Source organism: Aethalodelphis obliquidens, unplaced genomic scaffold (assembly GCF_003676395.1).
Source record: "Aethalodelphis obliquidens isolate GAN/ISIS:26980383/991018 unplaced genomic scaffold, ASM367639v1 scaffold70, whole genome shotgun sequence".
NCBI lineage: Eukaryota > Metazoa > Chordata > Mammalia > Artiodactyla > Delphinidae > Aethalodelphis > Aethalodelphis obliquidens.
The window spans coordinates 1089513-1103353 of NW_020838014.1; the positions used below are offsets into that span (position 1 = coordinate 1089513).

Consider the following 13841-nt stretch of genomic DNA (forward strand, 5'->3'; position numbering starts at 1 on the left):
TGGGAACCCCGGCAGTACCCCCAGAAGAAAGAAGCGTCTTGGCCTTTGTTGGCATACGCTCTCCGCAGTCGGGATGCTTCCCTCTTGAGGGGCTTTCCTCTGCCTCACGGTGGCCCCAGTTCCCCATTCCTCAACTGTCTTTCCCCCCCGGGCCTGACGCACAGCCCAGTGGCCTTCCTGCGAGAGAAGAGACTTTACCTTATTGAATCGTGACTGTGGACTCTTTTTTGTATTTAAGAGAGGGGGCGATGATGATGTCGCGACGTATCAAGAAGCAGTTATTTTACCGCCTTTAGCTGCTGGGGCTCACCCCATCCCCCCATCTTTAGCTATGATTGGGGCTAGCTTAGGGCGAGTCACTTCCTGGTCAGGGTGGCCTCTTAACTTCCCTTTTGCTCCTCCTTCCTCAGGAAGTAATTTTGCTGTCACGACTTCTCGACAGGGAGAGGTCTCTAAGGTGTTGGCCGCCTATCCACACACACCCCTTTTCCCACATGCTGTCGGCTGAACTAATTCGCAGTAATAAATGTGTAAGCCTCAGGGACATTTGCTTCAGGATTTGAACACCACTCTTTTCTGTGTAGACACTCCCTTGATTGTATGTATACGGCGCCCGCGGTGACTCCATCCCTTCCATCTTACAATCTTTTAACGATAATTTTTGAAAAATAGTTTTCCATTTCTTGTTAACAAGGCTAGCCAATGAGTTTTTCTTTTTAACTCCAGAAAGGTTTTATGTAGCACATAAACTTCATGTTAACACATTCAAGTCTGGACAAAGCATCCTGCCTTCTTTGGTGCTCCAGTGTGGTATCTTTTTGATTATAGTTGAACTTGACACTGAGTAATTTGTACAATTAATTTCTTTAAAAGTGTCTTAAATACAAGAGAATATTTCACCTTAGGTGGAATAACTTTTTTCCTGACAGCTGCACACCTTTCTTAACAGTTTGTCAGGCTTTTCAGTAAATATGTTAAAGATTTTAGAGTCCATGGAAATTACAATGGTTCATTACATAACTCGTAAAAGGACAAGAATTATGTCTTTTGTTTTCCACAGTGGTTTTTACAAAATGTACACCCTTGAATGCTCTGTAAATGTATCTGGGGTTTTCCTCTTTTAATAAAAGAGATTGGGATGGCAAAGGGGACTGTTCATGATCCAAGAGTCCTCTGTACAGAATAATTTGATATACATATGCCATGCCATTTTGAAACGCTGAAGAATGTGCTAAATATTCACATGCCGTTGAACAACTCTTCAGCATTAGATTTTCTCATACTTGGAAATTGATTCTCATAAATGTATAAGATTCGGGGGGAAAGGGCATTTTACACTGTATATGAACTTATGCTAGAGAGAAAACTATAATAAAATGTTTATTCTAAGGCAAACAGTTATGATTCACATGAAATTAAGTTACAGTGAAAATCATGGGATAACAAAACATTTGTTAGCCCAACTGATGGTCCTCTTACTTTAAGCAAAAATACTGTTACAGCAAAATTTCACTAAGAATTTAAGGTAATAAACTTTGAAGTTTACCAGTGTTGGGTTTTTGTTTTTGACACAGGGGTAGAATGCCTTTCTAATTAAACTTGGGGGGAAAATATGTATTTCAAAGTGTAAAGATGTCTTTGGGTATTGACAGTGTTCAAATTAGTAACATTAACAGCCTTGATTTTGTAATAGCAGATCTCTGACCAGTTTTCTCTTATATCCCAGCATACTTCTTTTGCTGTTTAATTTTAATAATGACAAAGCAAGCAAATCATAATTAGTAAGGTAAATCTACTGCCAAAAAATGTTGATGAATTTTATATTCAGTGAACAGGTTTTAGATTAACTACATTGTTTTCATTAGTGAGATAATTAAGAATAGCTGATATAAAAAAACTCATATAATAAATCCTTATGATTTGGGATTACTGAAATTTTGTTAGATTTTTATTCCCAGAGATGAAGTGATCTGTATTTCTCTGTTGTGGATCAATAAGTAAAAAGAAAGGGCTTTGACTTGTAAGATTACTTAAATTCTCCTTCAGTTTTATACCTACCTTGACCCCTTTTCCTCCAGGCTTCTGATGCCTTTTAACTGAATTCAAGAATTGAAAAAGTATTTTTCCTAAAAGACTTGTTGATATGAATGTCTTAGCATTCATAAACAATAAGTGACCCTTAAGCGAGATTCTTGTTGTACAAAACTTTCATAACCAAGGCACTATTACAAACAAGATATTTTCAGGCTTAGTTTGTATATTGACTCTTCCTCAAAGGAACCGTGAAGTTTTCATTTTTTTTTTAATTTTAACTAAGACCTCAACTGCATTTGATTTGATTTTTTTTAACACGTGTGTCATGCCAAATATATTTTAATACTGCTTTTTATCTTTGTTACATTTTCTGAAAGCAGTGAACCCAGAGGTGAATTTGGTGGTGATGGTCTCTGGTTTCCTTGCAAGTATTTCTATAAAAGCTAGTAAGATCAACCATTCTCATAACCAACTGCTGAAGTTTTTTTGTTTTTTGTTATTTTTTTTGCGGTACGCGGGCCTCTCACCGCTTGCGGAGCACAGGCTCCGGACGCGCAGGCTCAGCGGCCACGGCTCACGGGACCAGCCGCTCCGTGGCACGAGGGATCCTCCCAGACCGGGGCACGAAGCCGTGTCCCCTGCATCGGCAGGCGGACTCCCAACCACTGTGCCACCAGGGAAGCCCACTGCTGAAGTTTTTATCACTTTATAAAGAGGAAGTTGGTTTTTTTAACTTCTGCATTGTTACCTGAAATGGTCATGATGAGCTGCCTAAATAAAACAGGAAGTTGAAAGTATAATAACTTGCAGAAATAACTACTTTTAGTTTTATCTTCAAGTTCAGTTTCTGAGAATGAGCTCTACTCCTCTAGTTACTTAGACTTTTCAGTTACTTGGTTCCAAAATGAAAAGATGCCATAATTAGGAAACTTGAGGTATGAGGTGAACTATGTGTTTGGATTCTTTGTACTGACTGTTTCCTTTATTTCATGATTCAGCATTTTTAAAACATAAATGCAGACTGAATTTTAGGGCTGAAAAAAGTGCTAATAGCACATTTTTTTCCCTTCAGCCTAGCTAGTAGAATATTTGTGTACAACTTCAAAAGTACCATAACTGAAAAATGGATCCCTTTGCTTTTAGTTTAGACAATACCATCTTTAAGGCACTTTTTGAGAAATGGGTTTATCAAAATTATTTAGGAGAGATGTGGAAAATGTTGTAAATAGATACTGAAATTTGAGGGCTCTGTTAGAGCTTATGAAAAATATTTATACTTTTAAAGTGGATTTCCTTGATTATGTGTTACCCCTTTAATTTAGTAGGTGAGTTATTACCCTTACAGGGCGAAATAAACCCTAAAGCTTAATTGCCATGGCTATTTTGTGATAAGTCGTTGACTAGAATTAATACTACCATTTTTAAATCTTCTCTTCTGTTAGCTTTGCTGAGTAGTATTCATATGATCTGTTACAAAATCCTTGGACAGGAGCATAAAGCCTAAGCAGGTACAAACTCAGATGCCAATCTTCGGTGAGGAGCGTAGGTTCATTATAATTTCTTCTAGAACATCTAGCTGTTTTATTAGGACCAGCCTTAATGCTAAGCAAAGCAGTGTAATTTGTCAAAAAATTCAGACCCCAGGTTGGTCTAATTCAGAAGCCATGCTTTTTTCACTATACTGTTTTTAACATGTATCCATGAATGAAGAAATCAGAATAGAGTCATCCATTTAATGAATTATAAATGAGGTATTGTGGGGTAGTGGGAAGGAATGATTCTGAGCCTCAGGAGATTTGGCCTCTCCTTGCTATGCTTTTGGTCACCAGTGTGATTTTTGAAAATTCACATACCTCTGTGGGCCTCGAAAGTTTTCTTCTAAAATAGGTAAGGGAAATTGGATCAGACTGACTGAACAAAGTTTAATGAACTTTTTCAAACTCTAATTAAAAAAAAAACACACACACAACTCTAAGAAACTGAAACATTAAAATGTTCCAGGAGTTTCTGTCATTGTTTACTTTGGCACATTTGCCCCATAACGAACCTGTGAAATTCTTGGTTACTGCAAGCAAGTCTTTTTATCTAGTGCCTAGCATACTACCAGGTACATAGTGTAGGCACAAGCTATTGGTATGAAAGAGACCAATCAATCACAGGTTCATTCATTCTTATATTTCCCCAGCTCATGCTCCCTCATTCTCCCTCCCCAATTATTTCTGGTAATCTGTAGGTATTTCTTGTGTTCAAGAATGTGTCCACACTCTGGGTGCCTCTTCCAGCATTCATTGTGCCTGAGCATCTACTGCCGTTACTGGTGCTCTGTCATGGCACTGCTAAGAACATTTGATCCCCTGGGAGCATTTTCCTAATAAATTCCATAAAGTTCCGAAGCCTTACTGCGTATCAAAATCAGTATGTATACTGTTGTCCCTAGGTATCTGTGGGGTAGTGGTTCCAGGACCCACGCCCCCCCATACCAAAATCCGCGGATGCTCAAGTCCCTTATATAAAACGTTGTAGTACAGTCAGCCTTCTGTTTCGGCATTCGTGGATACAGAGGGCCGACTATGTATACTTTGAACCTTGAAAAACCCCTAATAAAAGTATTTCCTTCATCTTCTATAAGTTCTCTCCTTTAGAGCTCAGAAAAACACACACTGTAGGATCAGGTGTCATTGTTCTTTTCTGTCTCCAGAAAACTCCTTCATCTTTTTGAAAAAAATTAAAAAGTTAAAGTCCTTTTATGGATCAGCTCCTGAAAATAAAAACCCTGGATAGGGGAAACTAGTCGTGATAATTTTTTTTTTTTTTTTTTTTTTTTTCAGTACGCGGGCCTCTCACTGTTGTGGCCTCTCCCGTTGTGGAGCACAGGCTCCAGACACGCAGGCTCAGCGGCCATGGCTCACGGGCCTAGCCGCTCTGTGGCATGTGGGATCCTCCCGGACCGGGGCATGAACCCGTGTCCCCTGCATCAGCAGGCGGACTCTCAACCACTGCGCCACCAGGGAAGCCTAGTCGTGATAATTTTTGATAGACAGTTTGACTACTTACGGATTTCTGAACTAGGTGATAATTTTAATATGTACTTACTATTATTTTCCCTTCTCCCTTTATCAGAACCTCCTGCCAACCTCTGCATTTCTGCTCATCCCACCATTATTCTCTTTTAGTCACATAGGGTCGGAACACTGCCATCATCTTTTTTCATCCTTAACCTCTCCTCTCATGTTCAATTAGTATTTCAGTCCTGTAAATTCTTCTTCCTATCATTAGGTTCTCTTCCTCCATTTGCATTAGTCTTTTTTAAAAAATTATTTTGAGTATATAGGAACTATAATCACATACTTAAAATGGTAGGAAAGGACATGAGTAAAAAGTCCCCTCCCACCTATTTTCCAGCCACCCAGTTCCCTTGAGCGGCAGCCAATGTTACCAGCTTCTTTTCTATTTTATTTTATGTATTTATTTCTATTTTATTATTTTCAAATAGGTAGGTATACTTTTCATTGAACAATATGTCTAACCTGTCCACATTCCTATTACCATTTTCTTCATACAGGACCTTTTTTTATGCTTGGATTATTTTTAACAACATTCTTAATTGTTCTCTTTGCCTCCAGCCTCCCCTTTTCTTTCTATATTTTCACTGATTTACCATCTTCATACTACTAAATTTTGAGCAGCATGTAAAATTTATCTTTGCTATAACTGCACATGTATGTTGTTAGGGCAGTGTCTCTGGAGATGGAATGTTCAGTTGAGTGGATCATTTGACATGTATGTTGTGATATATATAATGTATAAACAGGAAGACAGCATGATACCAGGCTGCACTAAAGAAAGGTGGTGGGTTTATTGGAACATGAGAGAACTTTGCCTTGTGAATTCTTTGTTTTGCATCTAGGTTACATTTAAGTGCTTATAATGTGCTAGATACTTTATGCATTAAAATGTATTCATCTCAAAATATCCCCATAGGCTGCTTACCCCATTTTAAGTTGAGTAAACTGAGGCACATTTCAGGTTAAAAAATATATAACCAAGTGTCCAGAACTAGTAATAGTAGAGCAGATGCAGTCTGCTGGTAATCTACTTCCAGACCTGTGCCTTTACTCACTTTGATTCCTTTGAGTAGATAGTAGGTAGTGAATTGAGATAGCAAACAATTCTACTGAAATAATGACATAATCCTAAACTGCAGTCAAGTTTAATGGTATAGTGATGTGGATGCTTGTATAGACACTGAAATATTGATATTTTCTGGTCATGACTGCATTATAATTACTACCAAATTTGGGGGATGCCCTGGCGGTCCAGTGATTAGGACTCTGCACTTTCACTGCCATGGGCCAGTGTTCAATCCCTGGTCCAGGAACTAAGATCCCGCAGCGAGGGGGAAAAAATTCTACCAAATTTGCATAGTGCTCTTTTGAGCTTCTACAAATATGCCACTAAGAATTCTAGTATTTAAAATGTGTTATAAACTGAAGGTATTGAGAAACATGACTTCAGAAGAGCACTGTTTGTCTTCTTAAGAACCTCAGAACATTATTGCCTACAGCAGAATTGCTTATGTGTTTCTTTCAAAAGAAAGATTTCTGGGTTCTTTCCTAGACCAGCTGAATCAGAATTTGGGGGGACCAGTGCTCAGGAATCTATTTTTAATAAGCTTCCCAATAATTATTGTGCAACTTGAGAACCACCATTCATATCATAATCCTCTGCCTGTTAAGTTCAGAAGCTTGATTCATCAGGATAGTAAGGGACAAATTCATATTAGCTAGGCTGATGAAACTAGTGTTTAAAAGGAGGATAGCAACTAATTTAATAAATACAGGAGGGCTTAGATTCCTTTTTTCAAGTAGATCAGATACATAGGAAATCAAATTATAATTTTCTCAGTTTAAGCATGGAGTCAGAACCAGAGATGTTAACTATACAGTCTAACATTTTAATGGTGTTTTCCTCCATAGTAGGGATATATATCCAACACCAAGACCAAGTCAGATCTTTACGTAGTGCACCTTCTAACTTTTAACAGCAGTGGACTTTCTTTCTCTAGACAAATTTTACAAGGCTGGAAGGAAGTCATTATATATCAAAATTTTGCATATTGCAGTTTCTCCTGCAGTCTTTACCCTCTTAGTTAATGGCACCTTCATTCTTTAGTTGCTCAGGCCAAAAAGTTTAGTGTCATCTTTGATTCCTGCTTCTCTCACAATACACATACTGTCTATTAGCAAATCCTATAGGCTGTGCCTTCAAAACATACCTAGAACTTGGCTGTTTCTCATCATACCCCTATTTCAACCACTCTGGAAGAAGCCACCATGATTTCTCATGTAGATTATTGCACTGGCCTCTCTGGTCTCCCTGCTTCTGCTTTTGTCTCTCCATAGGCAGTGTGTCCTCAATGAAACACCCAGAGTGATCTGGTTAAAAAATGTAAGTCAGAATATGTCACTCCTCTGCTCAGAATCCTCCAGTGGCTTCCCATCTTTTTCAGAATAAAAGTTTTTACTCTGACTACAAGTCCCTACATGATCTGGGATTTACCTCTTTACCACTTATGTCTCTGACCTTATCGCCTACCTATTCTCCCCTGGTCCTCTCTAGCCACACATCCTCACTTAATGGGTCTTTGCATTTGATCTGTCCTTTGGAGTTCTCTTCCTTCTATATCCCTCACTTCCTTCAGATATTTAATCAGAAATTACCTTCTCAGTGAAGCCCTCTGTGATCATCCTGTCCAGTTCCAATCTACCATTTTATATCCTCTTTCCCTGCTTTATTATTACTCCTTAGCATTTATCACTAGCTAGCATACCATGTAGTTTAGTTGTTTAATCTCATCTATTGTTGGGCTTCCCTGGTGGCACAGTTGTTAAGAATCCACCTGCCAATGCAGGGGACACGGGTTCGAACCCTGGTCCAGGAAGATCCCACATGCCACGGAGTAACTAAGCCCATGCATCACAGCTACTGAGCCTGCTCTCTAGAACCTGCGAGCCACAACTGCTGAGCCCACATGCCACAACTACTGAAGCCTGTGCGCCTAGAGCCCGTGCTCTGCAACACGAGAAGCCACCACAATAAGAAGCCCGTGTAGCCCCCGCTTGCCACAATTAGAGAAAGCCCATGCACAGCAACAAAGACCCAATGCAGCCAAAAATAAATGATCATAAATAAAATAAATATTTAAAAAATCTTATCTATTGTCTCTCTACCCACTATGATGTAAGCTCTGTAAGGACCATATACTGTTGAATCACCATTGCCTAAAACAGTGCCTTCATAGTAGGCCTTCAGATATTTGTTGAATGAATGAGTGAATGAATCTTGCTTGGATAGTATTTTTTTTTAACATCTTTATTGGAATATAATTGCTTTACAATGGTGTGTTAGTTTCTGCTTCATAACAAAGTGAATCAGTTATACACATACATATGTTCCCATATCTCTTCCCTCTTGCGTCTCCTTCCCTCCCACCCTCCCTATCCCACCCCTCTAGGTGGTCACAAAGCACCGAGCTCATCTCCCTGTGCTATGCGGCTGCTTCCCACTAGCTGTCTATTTTACATTTGGTAGTGTATATATGTTGGATAGTATTCTTAATTTCATAGTTAACTAACTCTTAGAGGGCAGACTAATTTCCAAGTTTTGCGAAGCCATATTGAGGACTCCAGTACTTCCAGATTAATTTTTGTTAATGGAACTTCCCACACAGAAGGCTTTGGCAGTTCTCCATTACCTTCAGAATAAAACCAGAATTGTTGTTAGCGTAACTACTGCCATCTGACTCATTTTACTCTTCCTTTCGCTTTTATTATCTCCAAATAAATCTGTTTCTGCCAAACTGGTCAGCTTACAAAACACTGTTTTTTCCCTACCTTTTTTTATTCTTACCAGTTCCCTTATTTGTAATGCCCTCCCTCTTTCTCCCACCCCCCCTACTATTTAAAGCACTTTGTAGAGCCCAGCTTAGATCCCCTTCCCTGTAGTTGTCTTTAACCAGCCCAACCCATATCCATCTCCTTCCCAGAAGTTCCATGTTGTATATTGTCTATAATACTCATTTGGCAGTTTTGGTGCTTTGAATTAGTTATTTTTAAATGATTGACACATCTTTACTGAGGGCTATTGTTTGTACAAGTTGTTTTGCTAACAGTGGTAAAGTATACAAAGATTTGAAAAGCCAGGATGCTGACTGTATGCTTGTCTTATGTTATTTGTATCCACTGTGAAGATTTGCACTTAGTATTAGCTTAAGGTAGTGGCTTTCAACCTTGACAGCACATGAGAATCACCCTAGGAAGCTTTTAAAAATTCTGGTGCCCAAGCTCTACCCCAGGTCTATTACATCAGAAGCTCTGTGGGTGGAACCCAGACATCAGTAATTTTAAGCCTCCCCAGGTGGTTCTAATTGTATAGCTTCTTCAGAACCAAGGCTTAAGGCAAAAGGGAATTTGTTGGCTTACTTCTTTTGCCATTCTCCTTTTTTATTTTATTTTATTTTTTTTGGCCGCGCCGGGTCTTAGTTGCGGCATGCGGGATCTAGTCCCCCGACCAGGGATCGGACCCAGGCCCCCTGCATTGGGAGCTCAGGGTCTTACCCACTGGACTACCAGGGAAGTCCCTGCCATTCTCCTTTTTGTCTTTATCTTTAGTACTCAGCTCACCTCAGTGCCTGGGACCCGATAAAGTATAGTTTGTTTTGTTTTGAGTGAATGAACAAATTGGTAAACACAAAGATTCAATAACATCTAGGCATTTGCTTAGGGAAAGAAAGTTAAGTATCTACTATGTCTAAGTCCGTCTCATGTTACCTCATTGGATTCTTAAAGTAGCGTTAGATATATGAGCAGGTATTATACTCACAGATGAAGAAACTAAGACCCAAGTAATTAAGTGCTGAAGCTGCATGTGAAACCAGATCTGACTTCCAATGATTTTGGGGAAAAAAAGTAAATTTGGTAAAAAGATATACCTTTAAGTTAGAAATACCATAACGTGCCAGATATGCACCAGATCTTAAAAGCAAAATGCTTCTTCCCACTGCATCTGTTTCCAAGCCAGCATGGGCCCTCACTGCTGAACTCTGCCTGTTTGGACTTGGCATTTGCATCATTGCTTTCTGGCATGTGAATCTCAAGGCGTTTGGGTGGATTTTCCCCTGATTTCTTAATTTGGTCCTGATTATTTCCAAAACAATACTCATTGTATCTGGCCCCTTGGAACTTTTTACCTATCTGCCCACTCTCCTAGGATTGGGGGTGAGAATGTATATTTTAACAAGTCGCTTTTGTGATCTTTTCACTCACTTTAGTCCTTTTTTCTAACCCATTAGAACACTATATCTCAGACTTTTATATTTCCTCAGTTCTTGATCTAGACATTTAGGTAAATCCTCTAATTAAGCCAAATAGGGTCCTTTCCCTCCTTTCATATGTATATCAATGCTGTTTTGCATTTAAGATCAGACAGCTTTTTTATCTTTACTGAGATTGAGCCAGTACTTTTTTTTTTTGACTTAAGGCTTTGTCACTTTGAACTTCTAAATGAACACTAAAGATATATACTTGGAAATCTTTTTACCTACATTTTGGATGTATTATATTAGGATAGTCCAGAGTGAGGACTGAGGAATGATTTCCTTCTAACTCGGTGCATAGAGAAGTTGTAAATTAAAAGGGAATGGTTGGGAAAGGTAACTAAAAAACAAAATAGGAGCTATTTTTTGGTTCTTAAATGTAAATTTTATGGTTAAGTATGTTGTTTTTATATACTGTTATACACCGTAAAATACAATGCTGACTACTGTTAAAGAAGATTAATCTGACACTTGTTAAAATGATAAGAAGACTTTATTCAATACTTTTGTATTAGGGGAGAGAGATTGAGTTCAGGTCTAAATAAGCAAAGACTGCTGGGCATGAATAGCCAACAAGCAAGTGAGCGGGTCAGTAGGTGGAAAATTACTAACAGGAGACATCAGGGGTAGAAGGATTCTTGCTAACAGAAGATCGAGGACTTATACATCAAAAGTTGGGGACAAAGAACTTGATCAGATATCAAGAGTGGGGGAATTCTCTTTAAACTGAGAGCAGGGTTCTTGCTAAGACTGGGCTAGGCAGGCCATAGGCAGGATGGGGCCAAGATAAAAGACCTAACTGAGAAGAGGGCTCAGAGAAGCCTAACTAAAGTTTGGACAAGGAGAAAGTCTTTGGCACTCCATGTGTGTTATATTATTACTTTAATAAATCTTCAAGCTGTTTTCCTTAGCATTGGTAGATTTTTTAAAAATGAAATTGCTCTACTTAAACTTGCCTGCCTTCACTACCTGTTTGTCTATATCTGACAAAACTTATAAGTGGTTACTAATAGAACAGTTTCTAAGAAATACTTGAAATGGCTTTTAAAAGAGTATACATAAAACAAATTATTTGGAAGTGTCGCCATCTTTTTTATAATGTTGATTCTAATTTAGTCATATCTATGCTTTTTAAACCTTAGGCCTTACTGATAATGATAAATCAAAATAAACTATCAATATATACATCTAAAATTTTATTTATTTTTTTGGCCATGCCACACGGCTTGCAAGAACTTAGTTTCCCTGACCAGGGATTGAACCCTGGCCCTTGGCAGTGAGAGTGCAGAGTCTTAATCACTGGACTGCCAGGGAAGTCCCCTAATTGCATTCTGAATCTTTATAATATCTCCAGGTCTAAACTGGGAAAATAATATTTAGCTTATTTGGAATTTAAAAAAACATAGCTAACAGTAAGTTTATTAAGTGAAACCTTTTATTCCATATGGCCTTGGAGATCACTGAAAATGTATTTTTTTCTGAAATTATAGCCCCAAATTAAATTCTCACTAGCCTCTGGGAACTCTCTGCCAGCAGGGATTTTGTTTGATAAAGGCACTGAAACTGGAATTCTAGAGCTAGTTTGATACTGAAATACATGCATGTCAGCAGCTTGGAACCATCTATTAAATTATTGCCCCAGGCAGTTTATTGTTGATATACTGAAAGCCTTAGAAGCAGACCAAAAAAATGAACTACATTAAGGCAAGATGTATTTTAAAACAAACAAACAAACAAATAGCATCCTAGGGGGAGAGTGAGATGAATGGGCAAAGCACAGAGGTTTTTTAGGGCAGTGAGAATACTCTGTATGGTACTGTAATGGTGGATACATGTCATACATTTGTCCAAATCCATAGAGTGTGCACCACAAAGAGTGAACCCTAATGTAAGTTACGGGCTTTGGGTGATAAAGATGTGTCAGTGTAAGTTCATCATTTGTAACAAATGTACCGCTCTGGTGGGGATTTTAATAATGGAGACTGTGCACATGGGGGGACAGAGTAAATGGGAAATTTCTGTATGTTCCTCTCAATGTTGTTGTGAACCTAAAACTGCTCTTAGAAAAAATAGTCTTAAAATACATAATAATAATAATAACAGCAGTAACATCCTAAATATCTTCAAATAGGAAAAACTGTCTTAAGAAATAACATTGAATTCCATGCAAATAGAACTTTCTTACCAGGATAAGAATAAGGTATTATCTCTTTCTGGAGGAGGAATGCAACTGCTTATCCTTGAATACTTCTGGAATGATGTAGAATAAAAAAAAGTAAAATAAATATTTATGAAAGCACAATTTACAACTATTTTTTTGAAGTATAGCCTAGTTGAAAACATGAGTAAACTTTGGAAAGATGTATTATCAATTTAAAGGGAAGCAGAGGGACTTAACTGGTGGTCCAGTGGGTAAGATTCTACACTCCCAATGCAGAGAGCCCAGGTTCGATCCCCGGTCAGGAGCTAGATCCTGCGTGCATGCTGCAACTAAGAAGTCTGCATGGCAACTAAAGATCCCGCATGCCACAGCTGAGACCTGGCACAGCCAAAATAAATAAATATTTAAAAAATAAAAAAAATAAAGGGAAGCAGAGTAGAGTCACTTGGAAAAACTTTTTTTGGTCAAAAAGAAGTTGTTGATATTTATAGTTGATGAAGATTGTAATGATGGAGAATATTAGGTGACTAGGACCCAAAGAACTTCTGGAAGAGAGGAATTATTTTCTCAATAATTTGAAGGCTTTGTTCAGTTTAATAATTTAAAGCAGCAATTATCTTGGTGTGACCGCTTAATAATAACTGACATTTCCTGAGCCTCCATATTATATTTTAAATATTTTGCCAAAGACTTGACATATATTATCTTACTTAACCTTCACAGCAATTCTAAGAAGTAGATACTATCCCACTTTAGGGAGAGGCTGTGATTCAAAGAGATTAAGAGACTGAAATTCAAATCCAGGTCTGTCCAACTCCAGAGTCTTTATCTTTCCATTTTGCCATAGTACCTCATAATAATTTTAAAAGCTAAGCACACTTCCTTAGTGTCATCTTATTCAAAAGGGATTTTGTAAACATTTACTAATTGCCTATGTGCCGTTTACTTTGCTAGACCCTGTATAGGATAGAAAAAGAAAGCAAGGCAGTTTGCCCAAAGAAAACTTAAGTCTTTGGGAACAGAATGGTACTATAGAACTAATTGTCAACAGCAGTTATATTTTAGGTGCTATGATAAATGTTCAAAGTATGGTAGAAGTAACAGAGGATTCTTGAGACTTTAAGTAATGGGGAATATATCTTTGAAAGAAACAGATTCCCCAACCTTGGAAAATAGGAGTGATTTAGACAGGCAAAGATGAGAGAGGCACAAACTCAAGGACAGTGTGAGTAAAGGCCCAGAAGTGAAGTCTTTAATACACTAATGAGGGAG

The 13841-nt window shown here is 38.2% G+C and overlaps 2 protein-coding genes across 2 annotated transcripts in view; one reads left to right on the forward strand and one right to left on the reverse strand.

The window, feature by feature from the left end:
- Positions 1-516, reverse strand: part of ST7L (suppression of tumorigenicity 7 like) — a 151956-nt gene extending 151440 nt beyond the window's left edge. The window contains exon 1 of the mRNA XM_027091072.1: positions 199-516. The gene's annotated coding sequence lies outside the window, so the exon portion shown is untranslated. The remainder of the gene's footprint in view (positions 1-198) is intronic.
- Positions 1-13841, forward strand: part of CAPZA1 (capping actin protein of muscle Z-line subunit alpha 1) — a 48320-nt gene that overhangs the window by 769 nt on the left and 33710 nt on the right. The gene's annotated exons all lie outside the window — the stretch shown is intronic.